Source organism: Protopterus annectens, chromosome 6.part0 (assembly GCF_019279795.1).
Source record: "Protopterus annectens isolate FY-2018-M chromosome 6.part0, PAN1.0, whole genome shotgun sequence".
NCBI lineage: Eukaryota > Metazoa > Chordata > Ceratodontiformes > Protopteridae > Protopterus > Protopterus annectens.
Window position 1 is genome coordinate 887,673,240 of NC_056737.1, and position 16,051 is coordinate 887,689,290.

Here is a 16,051-nt window from a genome sequence, read left to right on the forward strand (position 1 = left end):
TAACAAAGCCGAACTGTGTTGGGTCCAGTGTTTGGAGGTTTCAATGTCTGTGTTAATGAGATCCATGATGATGCACTCCATAGCTTTGCACACCAAGCTAGTCAGGCTTTTAGGGTGATAGTTCCTGGGGTCCATTGTGGCTCCGCCTTTGTGGAGTGGAATAACCGTTGCTGTGCACCACTCTGTGGGCACGTAGCCTGTGGAGAGGCTGAATTTAAACAGTGTGTTTAGATGAGGGGTTAGTTCATCTTTGAGCTCATGTAGGACGCAGCCTGGGACACTGTCCGGTCCCATTGATGCTGTGTTTTTTGCTTTGGAGAGGGCTATTTTAACCTGAGTGCCTGTGATTTCAGGGGCACTACATTTTTCTGGTATAGTTATGGGCCCTTTTGAGGGTGAGAGGGGGGTGAAGTTTGCACTAAACCTGTCTGCCAGGATGTTGGCTATATCAGTTGGTTCAGTGTATTTTGTGCCATTCTGCACTAACTCCGAGCAGATCTGAGAATTGCCACTTAGATTCTTGACATAGCTAAAGAATGCCTTGTGGTTATCTTTGGAGTCCATGGTAATTTTTCTTTCGAATCTAGCATTGGATGATTTTATGAGGGAACATAGTTTCTTGCTGATACTGATCAGGGATGTCTTTCCTTCTTGGGATTTTACTCTTTTCTGTACTAGTTTCCTCCTTGTATTGTATAGCTTGTTTATGGCAGGGGTCCACCAGACTGGTTTCCTTTTCTTGGAGGAGTGAGTCTTGGTTTTGTTTGGGATAGCATGATCTATGCATTCTTGTAAGTGCCCGTAGAGTGCATTAGTATTGCAGCTTGGACAGTGTTATCCTTTAGCATGGGGGCTTTGAAACTTCCCATCTTGGTCTTAAGTAATGTGAAGTTTGCTTTTGAAAAGTTTTTCACAGTGGTTTCATTGACTGGGGGTGGTGGCGGAATGTGGATATCCAGAGTGATTAGTTTATGGTCAGATCTAACCAGCGAGGGGCTGACATCCGGTGTGGAACATCGGTCGCCCATGTTGGTTATGACCAGGTCTAATATGTTGTCACCTCTGGTGGGGCTGTTAACCAGTTGATCCAGGGCGTTTTGAGTTTATAAATTCTAGGAAATTTTGGGCCAGGGAGTTCGTACTTGAGTAGTTCTCCCAGTTAATGTTTGGATAATTGAAATCACCCAATATCAGGGTGCTTGTTAGGACCTTTATGTTTTCCAGTGTTTTCAGGTATGCGGAGTGGGGGTCCTAGGACATGGTGGGTGACTATAATTTGAATAGCAGTTTTGCCCATTGTTAGTTGCACGTGGATGATCTCTGAAGCATCGTGCTGTGCCACTAACCTGGGGTGTGGGTATCCTTGATGAATATGGATACTCACCTGTCTTTTGTATTTCGGTCTGGGTTTTGTGGCCAAAATGTATGGTATGAGTTGTAGCCTGGTAGTGCTGGGGTGCTCTCTGGAGCCTTAAACCAGGTTTCTGTTACTGCACATATATCAGTTTTCTCCATACTGAGGAGTGCCTCAAGTGTGTGCATCTTGAAGTTTAGACTTTTGGCATTGAGCAGCATCACCCTCAGTTTTTTGTTACTTGTGCTATTTATGGCGGTAGGTTTGTCTTTTGAGCCTTGCCTAAAAAAGGCACTATGTGGGTGGCAAGAGCTTTGGCCAGTATTCGAAAGCCTAAGGGTGACAGGTGCAAGCCGTCTCTAGCAAAGCAGGGTGGCTTGTCGAGCATGTCATCCCAGGCTGACAGACACTGGATCTCCTTTGAATGACACCAGAAGCTTAGCCAATTGTTGAAATTGATAATTTTTTCTCTATACCGTGATATCATTCTTGGTGAGGGCAGGATGCTACTCAGCATCAGGGTCATACCAGCCTGTGCTATGTGATCAGAGAGCTCCTCCATGTCTCTTTTCATGTAGTCCAGGGAGGTATGGCTCAGGTCATTCACACCAACATGGACAGTGACAGAGTCATATTTGTAATTGTTCTGGAGTGACCTGAGTGCTTGTGTTATGTGGCGGACCGTGGCACCCGACAGGCAACTAACAGTAACCTTCTCCTTGTTCAGCCTAGAGAGTGGGACGTCAGTGTGCCTGACTATAGAGTCACCTATTACTAGTGTATTGGGTATGTTATTTTGCCTTAAGGGCTGTGATTGTGTGGCACACTAGTTTTGTGAAGTATGTGTTTCATGGTTTGTATTGGGGGGTGGAGGTTGCTTGGATGTCTGCTTTGGAGGTCTCTGTTGCTTTTGCAGATTTTTATTTAGAGCCTCTGAGTATGTTTATGTGTATTTATGTGTGTTTTTTGCCAGTGCTGGTTTCATAGGTCTGTGTGAGGCTGGTGGTGTGATGCAAGTAATTCCCTTCTCCTCTTGACTGCCTGGTCCAGTCTTGGGTTGAGAGATCTTAGCCTCCAGTTTGGCTGTATAATTGCATCTCTCGCATGTATTAGTGTTTGGTGGAAGGAGGAGAGGGTTGTCTGTGTACATGAGGCAATTATAACATTGCCTCAAAATGCCCAGATTCACCAGTTGGACTGGAAAGTACACCTGAAACTGCCCTTTGGACATGCCTGGATAGGTACAGTGAGCTGTTTTACTGATTGACTGGTAAGGTCGAATAGAGAGTCTTGTCCTTCTCTACAGTATAGGGGGGTCTAGTGCTAAGGTTTATTAGTGCTTGCTATGAGTTTTGGGCAAAGGCAGGGATGAGAAGTGAATGATTTCAGTGCTTAAGTTGAAAGTTTGTCTAGTTCCAAGGGAAAAATTGAAGAGTAGACTTTGTGGAGCTGGGTATAGTTATACCCTAGCTAATCGGCGCTGCCTGGCGTGCAAAACCTTGCAAATGTGGGTTTTATAGCTGGGAAATAAAAGAGATAGAAATTTGCCCAAAATGGCCAATAAACTACTAATTTCTAGGCTGAAACCACTCCTCTAGGGACAGATAGGCTGCTCAAAGCTCCCTCTCTCACAGTGAACAGAGAAACTTCCTTCTATCCAAGTAAGGTATGGGCAAACAGAGAAACTTGTAACACAGCCCTGAATTTAGCACTAACCTGGAAACTGGACTAAACTAGCTTAGAAAGGCAGGAAAACAAGTATATATTTTTGATTTTTTCTTTTTTTTCAGAAAATAAAGCAGATACAATCAAAAAAACACTTTAAATGCACATAAATGGATATCACACTTGAGTGTGTGTCCTACAACAGTTAAACAGGTAATTTAAACACAAAAACAACGTTGTTAAATGGCAGGCAGTAAAATAAGTACAATATGTAGCTGAAACAAGCTTTTTAAATCACAGAAACTCTAGAAAATCGGTGTTTTAGGCGGAATTAGCTAAAGGCAGCAAGAAAATGCAGAAAAATTATACTTAATCACTCCAAAGTCTCTGGTACAGGTGTAATAGAAGACAGAGTCATTACCATCTGTTAGGACAAAGACCAGAGTAATTCAGTCATAGTAGTGCAGCAGTTATATCTTACTGAGCATTTGATATACCATGGAACACAGTGAAGACAGTCAGAAGTGGAGAAAATATGGGACAACGGTGATGTTGCAAAGAACTGGACGTCCCTCCAAAGTTGATGAAAAGACAAGATGAAAACTGGTCAGGGAGGCTGCCAAGAGATCTACAGCAACACTGAAGGAGCTGCAGGAATTTCTGGCAAGTACTGGTTGTGTATTCCATGTGACACCAATCTGCCGTATTCTCCATATGTCTGGACTATGTGGTAGGATTTTTAGATGTCCAAGATCCCTGTTCTAAGATGTTTAACAACATCTGTACAAGTGTGCAATCACATGCTGGCATAATCTTGCTTTTCAGAACCCTGAAAACACAGACCTGCTAGATCATGCCCTTTTCTACGTTTTAAGGATTCCCTGAGGTTTTATCAGTGCCTGAACAATTTTCTTTCAGTAACAACTACAGAGATATGTTGTCTACCACCACTTGTTGCAGTTTATCATTACTGGACTTTGATCAGAATTCCTTTCTCATTCATAACTAAAGCCCTTCTGTTACTGTCTATGTACAAATGTTCACATATATGTGTTGCAGCCTTTGTGACATCACTTTCCAGCCTGCAAATAAAATAATAAACACAGTTTGTGCTTGCATTATTGTGTCCCTGTACATATACTGCAACAACTCTCGCTGCAAGCATCAGGTGATGCTCATTTCCAATCTTACTTTTCGCCACCTCTAGCAATTTCATACACTATGAGAAGAGGTTGATACCTCTATGCTAGCCACTGTTGAAAATGTCCTCTCCATACTGCTAAGGTCTGCCCCCCTTCATCCAACAGTTTGATCGTATCTGCTGTGATCTCATCACAGTCTACTTCTTTCACCGACTTCATTTTCCTTAGTGCTCTTCTTACCCCCGGATTCATGAAGCTCGGCGCAAGGCCGGTGTAAGGCTTGCACCGGCCGTGTGGAGTATATAAGGAGTAGGAGCACCATATGCATATTAATGAAGGCGTGCAGCCACCACAGCCACGTGCATAGGAAACGTGCGCGAGTGCATGGGGCGTACCGAAGTTGCGGAGGGAGGCGTGTCAATGTCAGCTGTCGATGAGCAACCTAAACTGCTGAATAGTATAGTCCGCCTGCAGTAATACTTGCACCTATCAGTGTCCGTGGAGACTGAAACATATACAAAGTATGCAAGAAAGTCCCTGCGAACAGAAAATGAAGAAGCAAACACAAATGCACGATAAGGAATAACAGGTCCCTACCCTTGAACAAATGACAGAAAAACCGCGTGCCCGTGGTCCAATGTAGTGTTTATAGCTATACCATGTGGAAGTGAAACATATCATATGCTAGGGCGCTGCCAGGAGGTACGTCCAGCCCAATGGAGAGGGTTACCAGCTGACCCATAATGTGAGGGAGGGTACATAGCTGTGCAGATGTGTCCATAACAAAATACACGAGGAGAAATGTAGATATATGTAGTGACTGTATGTCCAAATCATATCCCACAAGGGATGTAATAGTCACATACAAAAGGTATGTCTGTATCCCACATAACAAATGTGATAGGGAATAGAATACACATGTAAACGAATCAGGAGCATAGAAACAGCTACAACAATAAGGACACATGTAGGCCGAAAGAAACAGTATGACCCATACCATCGACTAAGAATACCACCTGTCCCACTGTGCGAGCGACAGTACCGCTGCGGCTAGATGTGTCCTGACACAAGCATGTAAACATGGCAAATGTGCAGAGATTATAGGACATAATTATCCCTCAGACGTCATGTAATAGTGGCATTAAACAGTTGTTCTCCACACATATATTACAGAAATGTCATAAGAAAAAGAATAAGCCACTGAAATGCTACAAGACTAAAGCTTAGATATAGGCAAGAGTTGTAAGTTTGGTCTGCCGAACTGACCGTGGGTATGTGTCGGCGTGGAAAATGTGTTGTGTCCACCGCAAATGTTACATTGTGGCCAATTGAAAAGGTGGAAACAGTACCGTAGACTGTGGGGAGGCATTGTCCACAACAGTCGGATATGTGGAAGGAATAGCATGGACATTGGAAAAGGTGCCATCCCCCCAATGAGTACAACAGGTCTGCCAATCCCGAGAGTCATCGGTAGAAGCCAAACTAGTATGTGACACAGCCGAACGGGTAGTACCTGGGTATACCAACTAAGTAACGAAAGTGAAGTATGGGAGTGTACCTATGTGTGTGAGGTATAGCACGTGGGAAGCAAACATGGGAGGGTAGTCCACACAACCATAAAGGTACCCGACACCTGTAGGGCAGTCAATGTGCTACTGTGGCCGTGTCATGGCCCAACAACAAAAGTAGTGAGCTATCGGATGTGAGTAATTTGCATGTGAGGGGTGTATGGGTAATGGTAAAACCTGCAAAGGCGATACTGTGTCGTATGCAGAAAAGGTGAACCAGAGGTATAAGAGGGGGCAGCGGGTGAAGTGGACATAAACACAAACACATGGAGAAACAGCTGCAAGACAAGCAGACAGGCCATAGTGTAGAACACAATCCCACAAACATATGTATCATGTAAATGTGCGATCAAAATGTATAGATATGTCACCGTCACATACCCACAGGTTGGTCCTGATGGAACTGGCCATAACAAATGCAACACACCTGGCTGCATAATGGGCTACCCAGCATACCCTCCACATCACACAACCCAGCCCCGTAACAGAACATCCACCAAATCCACCCGTACGTGGCCCACTGGTCCGTCGCAGACACAGCTACACATACCGACCCCTACGCATATGTAGTAGGTATTGTCACCCTAGGCAGTGTCAGGATAGCAAACCATGTATTCCCTGCATGTTAAACCCCCTGCACATTTTCATAAAGCCAAAATACATATCGATAATGTTTCTGTGTGGAATGGTCCAATTTCTGGAATATCCCTTACGGGATAAGTAACCTGTGTAAATAGTAGAATGGGTATGTCCAATCCTGTACATATCTGGACGCATCAGAACGTGAAGTACAGGTCCAAGACATTGTCCAGACCTGAGTGGTCATGCATAACCCAGTACCCAGGATAAAACACCTTCCCGTGATGCATGTGTCCCCACACAAATATGCGGGAGAATATATCACACACTCGCATAGTGGCAAACGGCAGAAGGGTGAGGAAGACACCCGACATTAACAGGAGGACCCTGATGAAGTGTGAGGGATACCTAGTTTGTGCCGGCGTGACCGACCATACCTGACAACCTGTGTGAGCTAGATATCTGGACAGAGCCGTGACTACAAGTGAGACAAAGGTACAACAGCAGGTACAATATGCAAAGATAGCTGTTAGAAGTTATTCATGTATGTGCAGTCTGAGTACCCGGGAAGTCCACTGGGCGAGGAAGTGCCCAGTAACAGCGGAGGCCCGGGTAGAAAAGCTCCACAAGCAATACAAGGAAATAAAGGCTACATAATGTTAAAGGTAAAATACAAGAGTAAAAGGCATACAGTCAGGAAATACACATGCATAACATGTGCAAATCCAGAGTTTGTAGTGGTAATACAGAAATGTACAGCAATGACATACTGGGAGTCAAGTGAGTGTCAGCTAAGTCGGGTTAAGCTGGAGGGTAGAGAGGAGCAGGAGTATGGAGAGCTCAGAGGAGTGAGATCCGTAGAATGTATAACAGGTGCAAGCAGGAATATATCCATGTAGATGGATAAACATAGATATATCATAGAATGACAGTTTGCACAATGGCATTAATGTCCGGAGTATGAAGTCTGAAACTCAACTGTCTGCCAGCACTTCCCGACATCTGTCCCTAATGCTGAGCTACTGCTGTGCCAGAACACAACAGCGTATTACAGAGGTGCGTACCATATCACTCAACTGTCCAGATATCCGCAGAATGACCAGAGTGTTGGCTCATAGTGTTGTGTGCCTCCGACAACCTGCGTCTGTCCGGTAAATAGGTGTGGATTGACGTCACGAAATAATGAGCATGAAGTATAGCACTCCACATCCCGCAGAAGAGTCATGACAATGCAAAACCTAGTATTCTATCAACGTTATACGCTTGTAAGGAAACTAGTTAAAATGTGTCCCTCTTACTTTCCCCATCATGTAGGGTTTGCACAGATTTGTTGCTCAAAGAGGTCGAGAGGTGTGGTCCATACATATGTACAGTAACAAGCCATGACATTTGTGTAATGTACAATTGCATACCTGTAGTCACAACATGTCCAAGAAAATAATCCCTGTATGAATGAATACAGGTAATAGTCAAATGTGAATGGGAACCCCCCCCTCACCGTGGAGTATGGACCGTAACAACCCCACACATAATATGTACAGCCAACAGAATAAGCTCCTGATAGGTGCCCAAACACATGTGTCTATAAATACAGGTAAAATGTTCATAATAGGGAGATGCTTCATCTGACATTTGAACTCAGCCAGGGAAGTTCCGTTCACCAGGTGGACAAGCCCATACGTCCCGATCATACCCAGATCACTACATGAACACCCTGACAATCAGAAACATGTATGTGATATGACTATATGCCCTGGTGTTCTGCATATCCTCGGAGTGATTAACAATGCAGCTGGGGTCCACAGCAGTAGGCAATACGGAATGTGTAATATGTAGTACCACATTTCCCACAGCAGGGGAATGGATGCCTGTATTGTAAGTGAAGCGGTGAGGCATATGTTGATGTAGCTAAGTACTATGGGTATGCATATCAATGAGGCAGAACAGCAACAGAATACTGTTTCCGGCATCCGTCAAACGTGAATGCAGTCCCGGTTGACCTACGACCACTGCAGATATCCCTGTAAAGTGTAATGAATGCGTTTGTGCTGTACACACAGTTAAATACGTAAAGGTGAACCGTGTGTTTCACACCAGTCTGTAAACCGGACTACAGATAAGTAAGTGTTATGGTCAGATGTATGAAAGGCCGCGCAAGCACATATTTATTAAACAGATGTAACCCACAACATGTAAATACAAGTGCGCCTGTGCATGTGTGATCCGCTCACAGCATAGTAAATGAATGCTGTTTCCCTCACGTTAGATATACATGGCTCAAACCTGTTAACCCTGTAAAGTATGAAACCGGACAAAGGCATGCAAACTACCTTTACAAATAGGGACAAACCCCAGATATGTGCCAGAACAAACATAGAAAGTGGATAGAATAACGGGCGTGTCAGTAGCATGGATTCTCTGAAGGGTATGCAGTCGTAACCTGAACTGCTTGCTAATATTTTCCAATGTAAGTCTTTAATAAAATGCCACCACATTGCCAGATAGACACAAGGTTATGTAAAACACACCGAAGATAAAGAGGCAACCAGCTGTACAGTCTGTGACAATCTGTACAGTGGAAAGGTATGGTATGGATATAGATATATGTGTATACACATAATCCACAGACGTAAACCAAAGCAAATTATGAAATGAGGACTGTACATGTATATATGTATACACAACAAACATATGTCCCATAGATATGACATATGTACATAAATAGGCCATGGCATAGCTAATATGGGTAGACAAACAGACATGCATGAAAGGTGAATAAACTGCTGCTTTCCAAACTATTGGCCAGAAAGTGACAGTCCAGCAAGTTCTACACTTTAAACATGCATATAGGTGTCCATTGCAGGACCCCAAAAATTGATCCATACGTAGGGTCAACCGGCATTGACGCAAAATAAGTAACCTCAGCAAATACGATATAGCTGTACATGCAACAGTAGCAGGTGCAAGGGTAATGACACATGTGTCGATAGAATGTATGATGTACGAACTGATATCCGGAGAGTGGGGAGTGCATATAAGTGTCTCCACACTTTAGTACCGCTCACATTAAACATGTGTAATGGGTACTGTGGAGGGCTGTCAGGTATGGGAATCATGGGTATGCAGAAATGGGCCTAGGTGTTGTTTGGCAGAGATTTATTAGGCCCGCCCCGTGGGAGTGACGTGGGTATAGCACACACCTATATTCTCAATAATGGGCCAAACCATCCACTGGATCTTGTGTAAACCATTGTGGGAATATGTAGGGCCCTATATCAGTGTCATGTAGGCGATTATCATGGATGGACATGCGTACGACCAAGATGGTAACCGTACCTGGCAAACTGTCAGAATAAGACAGCTGCACTAAGGCATAGTACATGAAATTCAAATAGGGACTATATTAGATATACCCCAGACAAAGTCAGAACATTGATAGAATACTGGCGTAGCCAGGAATACGAATGTTATGAGTGTTACTAATCATGACATAGAAATGTCAGTCACTATTATCTAACCGCACAGTTCGTAATGCCTTGCCAGTAATTTACCAGAAAGGCACATTACTATGACAAATGTAACAAGAGCAAAGGTCAAACGTCAGGGCATTTACCCATAATGTGTACAGGATAGGGGTATGAAGGTAACCTGTCCAAAATACATGTACAGAACTAGTGATACTAGGTGGACAGGTGAGAAGAAAGACGTCAGGACAAATGACAAAACATGTACAAGTCATACGCATGTACTCCGACAAATGTGAATGACAACATATGCCCTGTGAAAGTCAATGTGGAAGGTTAATAGACTCAAAAGAAATGTATCCCTCAGGGTGTCATGCAGTGTCACCGTTACAATGTCCAGCCCCCCATACTCGTACGTGAGCTCTGCCACTGACGGAAAGCACAAATACTGGCGTACACATACGGTACATGATAGACTAATTAGTGTGGATAAGCAGCTGTTGGCCTGTGTGAGGAATACAACCCTCTGGGTGGGTGTGTCCAGCAATATAAATGTAATGGCATGTGGCCTGTGATGCCGCCATACAGTGTGTGTATTGGTGTCAGAAAGTTGATATCTTGTATCAGACACATACTCGGCAACTGTACAGATTTACGCAGAATGTGCAGAGGTCTGCCTCATATGTTTGGTGTGTTCCACGTAAAATCAGTACCATTCTGGCAAATTCCTGAGAACTGAAGTCATGAAATAATGACAAACGTGAGTTTAAGACACCAAATCCATCAGAAAAGTCATACTAATGCAAAACCTATTATTGTGTCAACTATCTACGTTTGTAAGAGCAATATGTAAATACTGCCCCTATGTGTCCCACTATCAGTTAAGGCTTTGTCCAGATGTTTGCTCTAGGACGTGGAGTGGTATGATCAGAAACAGATACATGTGTGAGGAAACAGCATTATCGACTGCAAGATAACGCAGAAGGTATGAAAAGCGCTGCAGTAGGACGTTCAGTACTGTCCGCAGGTATGAGCTGACATGTTAAATGACACAGCAGTCTACATGAAGTACCTATAGGGCTGTCACCTTTACAAATGATGATAGTGGGACATACCCACAGCCATGCACACAGCACAGACATACACACAGCAAAACTAGGCCATGATACATGAAGCCTCCGGCGTGTACGAGTAGAGTGAGAGTACAGCAAGGATATATGTCTGCCAAGCTATACAGCAAATGCCTGTAAGGACATGTAACACCGCCCGTAACACGAACGTTGCACAGACAATGTTGGGATTTGCAACATACGCCATTGGTATGTGAAAACTATGCAAATATGCGATACATTCAAGAGCAGAGTTATGGGCAGAAAAAAAAAAAATATATATATATATATATATATATATATATATATATATATATGTATATATATACACACACATATAAATATATATATATATATATATATATATATATATATATATATATATATATATATATAGAGAGAGAGAGATACAGACATACACACACAGACACACACGTGGCAGGGTTGTGAGCAGAACATGAACGTAACCACTGTACCACACAACAGCATTACGCAGTGACAGAACGTGCAACCGTGAGTAATAGATCACGGAAATCACACAGGCATACATCTAGCCTGTAGGCAGTGGCATCAAAGGCAAAGACGCCGCACAGATGTTATGGTGAGTGAATACTGTAAAAGCAATGTACTGTTGTCATGCAGCTGGAAACACACACACACACACACTTGGCAAGGCTGGGAATCGAACTTACACCTAACTACCCTATCACACTACAGCATGACGCATTTACAGAATGCGCTACCGAGATTACTAAACACAACAGACCCACAGGCATTCTTCTAGGTGCGTGTCAACATCCGCAAAGGCAAAGACGTCAGCAGGATATATCTGTGATGCGAAGCGTCTAAAAGCATAACCTGAGTCCCCAGGCGGACGGGAGCATGCGCGCGCGCACACACACACACACACACACACACACACACACACACACACACACTTGACAGGGCTGGGAATCGAACATACACCTAACTACCCTATCACACTACACCATGACGCATTTACAGAACACGCTACCGAGATTACTAAACACAGCAGACCCACAGACATTCTTCTAGGTGCGTGTCAACATCCGCAAATGCAAAGACGTCAGCAGGATATATCTGTGGTGCGAAGCATCTAAAAGCATAACCTGAGTCCCCAGGCGGATGGGAGCATACGCACACACACACACACACACACACACACACACACACACACGCTTAGCAGGGCTGGGAATCGAACTTACACCTAACTACCCTATCACACTACAGCATGACGCATTTACAGAACGCGCTACTGAGATTACTAAACACAGCAGACCCACAGGCATTCTTCTAGGTGTGTGTCAACATCCGCAAAGGCAAAGACGTCAGCAGGATATATCTGTGGTGCGGCGGCGTCTAAAAGCATAACCTGAGTCCCCAGGCGGACGGGAGCATGCACACACACACACACACACACACACACACACACACACACACACACACACACACACACACTTGGCAGGGCTGGGAATCGAACTTACACCTAACTACCCTATCACACTACAGCATGACGCATTTACAGAACACGCTACCGAGTTTACTAAACACAGCAGTCCCACAGGCATTCTTCTAGGCGTGTGTCAACATCCGCAAATGCCAGGACGCCGGCAGGGATTGTATAGAGAGTGTACGATCAGACATAGCACTGTCCCACGGTAGACGTATACAACCACATGGCAGTGGTGTACTCGGGGCAAAGACACAGTATGCACCACAGACAGTACACCCTTCCAGATAGTCACCCAGTGTGTACTCGGTAGGCATCCATCCTGACGTTGAAGACGGAAATCCATTGCCTGGATGATCACCATGGCAATACAGTATGTCAACGGCCATGCCCATGCACAGAGGGACATCACCGACACAAGGTGTCACTGTCCATGGCCACAGACCTGGTAATATACATCAGTTCGGACTGTACTGTGTGTTGATCTACACAATGGCATACTGGGCATGCTCACACACTTAGCTGTTGCAAAGGGCCGTCTTGCATGCAGATGGAGTGTAAACACGGAAGGTCTCAGTTTGGACTGTACCGTGTGTCCATCTACACAACTGCGTACATGGACTGTACTGTGTGTCCATCTACACAACAGCATACTGGGCATGCTCACACACTTAGCTGTTGCAAAGGCCTGTCGTGCATGCAGATGGAGTGTACACACAGAAGGGCACAGTACAGAAGGGCACAGTAAGGTATAACTGTCCTCACGCACAGGGCGGTCACACATGCAGTGACCTGTACACACACAGCTGCCATCACAGCTGTCACAGGTGCAGGTCACACACGTACACACTGCAGTGTACACTGTAGCTGTCAAGTCATCACCATGTTGTCGGTGCAGCACTACACAGCCTTACAGTACCACAACACCATGTGGCACATGACCACTGGGCTGTACAGAGGTGTACACCAGCTGTGCAGAGTACACATGTACCAACAGGGATCCAACAGGTGTTATGCATTGCAATGATACCAGTATACATGAACAGGTCAGTTCAAGACATACCATGGCCCTTACACAGCTGTGACACATGACTGTTGCTGTACACCAATGAACACACATCTGGATATGTCATACATGTGATTGTGTGGATGTGTGCATGGATTGCACACACAACACATACATAGCCTTTGATGTACCTCGTGCATAACAGTGGCCTAATCAATGCTACACACGCAAATGGAAGGTGGGTCCATGTCTGTTGAATGCTCACACTACATGGGGTAGCAATGTTGACCGGGACACATACCCTTGTACTGGTCGCCTGTGACACCCGTGATATCATACCACAGTCCATGTGTTATGTATGTCAACACACATGTCCAACAATAGCAATGCATACAAACATGGCAACAGGAGACACATGTGACATCTGTACTGTGCATGCAGCAACCATGCATGTGCAGTGGCCGATGTCCGTAATATAGTTGCACTTAACTACGACATGCAGTCGCAATGCAGACCCATCATTGACACCTGTATACAGTAACATACAAACAGCACGTATGGAGGGATGTGTGTACATAAAGTGGTGAACCACCTGTGTAGATGTATGTGTGCAGGGGGTGGCTCACAGTTGTGTCACACACCATCCTATCATGCCATGTGTAAACAGTACGCTATGTTGCTGTTACGTGACGGAGCTGACATAATGCATACACAGCGGTCAGGTGTTACCAACTATATGTCACATGGCACCTGTAACACCTAAAACCTCCATTGTGCATATAGCAGCACATTTGCCAGATATAGCGTTGGTACACATAATGCAATCAATACCGCTGCCTGTCTATCGAACGTGTCATCATATGGCAGGTGTATCATTCCCAGCACTGCCATGTGTGTACGAATGTGTGACCAGAGATGCCACATATTGCGGGGAATATGTCCCAGTTGTTACACATCCCTGTACACCATTGTAGAGATCTGTACATATGTCAGTGTGGGAAGCATGACGTCAGCTGGTGTGGTGCATCACACATGTCGGCTGTCCGTATACACATGTGTGGTCACCACAGTGTGTGTGTGTCTGTATGTATGTCTGGTGCTTGGTGTGAGGGTGTATGCTAATATACAGTGTGAAATGATCACTAACCCCACGTGGTGACTAACCCGTAATGGTGATGCAGTGCACTACCCTGCTGATGCCATAGGTCCCAGCCATACTGGCTACCTGTGCATGTTCCTTCTCTGTGACACGTCATGTGGGTGCATAGTACTGTGAGGGTGATGGCCACATAGGCAAGGGTCCCCACCTGAACACTATGGGGTGTGTGTTATAGTGGTGTACACCCTGTGAATGTGGCCATGTTCCCGTACTGTTACAGGGTCCTACTGCTGCACAGTGTGGCCTCCAGCTACCAAGTGACACCTCACATCATCATTGGCCAGACCACTGTGTACAACCCCTGCACCATGTCACCATACCTGTAATGTGTCCTGCTATGTATGTCACATCTCTGTCCAGTGTAGCCTGTGGCACTGACCACATCGCCAGGTGCAGTATATGTGCGGACATCTGTGTCATGTTGGTGTTTCCAACAGTCAGGTTGAGGGTACATGTAGCATGCTGATATTGCCAGACGTGCCTGTGAGCAATCCACAGTTACACGTGGGGGACTGCAAACACTACTACCTGTAGGCACATGCAAGTACACCATAGGAGGGAACCAGGGTATCACAACCAACATGGTGCTACGGATGTAACCGAGACTCATACCGTGAACACATCACAATGCATGCTGCACCTGCACTACATGGTATGACCGGTGCATGTCGACAGTACACAACCTATGTCACATACACATCTCTCAGTATTCACACACAACCACTGCAACATACACATCCCTCACTATGCATACACAGGTAATATTACATATGCCTCTCACTATTCTGTTCACCCTGTGCATCAGAATATTTGTGCATAACCCTGCACCGATGGTGTGGATGACAGGGATGCAGCACAGGCTTCATCATATGCACAGGGTGATATGTTTGCTAGGGGCATAGGCTGCACCAATGGATAACATCATGTGTGTGTGTAAGGGCCAGTGAGTTGATTGGACATGTCTGTTCAGTATGCATGTGGATGTTGTGGAGCCCTACAGTTGTGTTTGCTGTGTGCGTGTATGTGTGTACACAGTTCTGCCATTTGTGAGGCCTACACGGGATATAATTGACAACCCCAGATTGTACAGACCAGGAAGTACAGCTCACTGTGTCCGTCCACGGCCACGTGACCTGTGCCTGCCTGGGGTTGCACGGGCACTACCAGGTGGAGGTACAGAGTGGCTACTGTCCGTCGACACATGTCCGCTGGAACCATGTCCCCGCTGAGAACGTCCAGGGCCACATCCATGTGGCCTGCTGTGTCCTGGTGTTGACAGCGCAGCACCAGCTGCACTGCTACTGCTACCGGCACTATGGGAGCGGGCATGTGAGGTGGCATGCTCACGTCGACCTACACTAGGTGGTGTTGCTGGCCTATGTCCACGTGGCCTACGCCTCACTCCTACCAGATGTTCCAGCAAAGACAGCTCCCGCTCGCGGATTGCCATGCCATGGTCAAGGATTCTGACCATTTCACCCAATCGCCTATCCAGAACATCAGCAATCTGCTGTTGAGCATTTGCCAATGCCTG

General features: G+C 45.3%; 1 protein-coding gene across 1 annotated transcript in view; it reads left to right on the top strand.

Annotated features, from left to right (window-relative positions):
* Positions 1-16,051, top strand: part of KCNH5 (potassium voltage-gated channel subfamily H member 5) — a 2,144,936-nt gene that overhangs the window by 735,078 nt on the left and 1,393,807 nt on the right.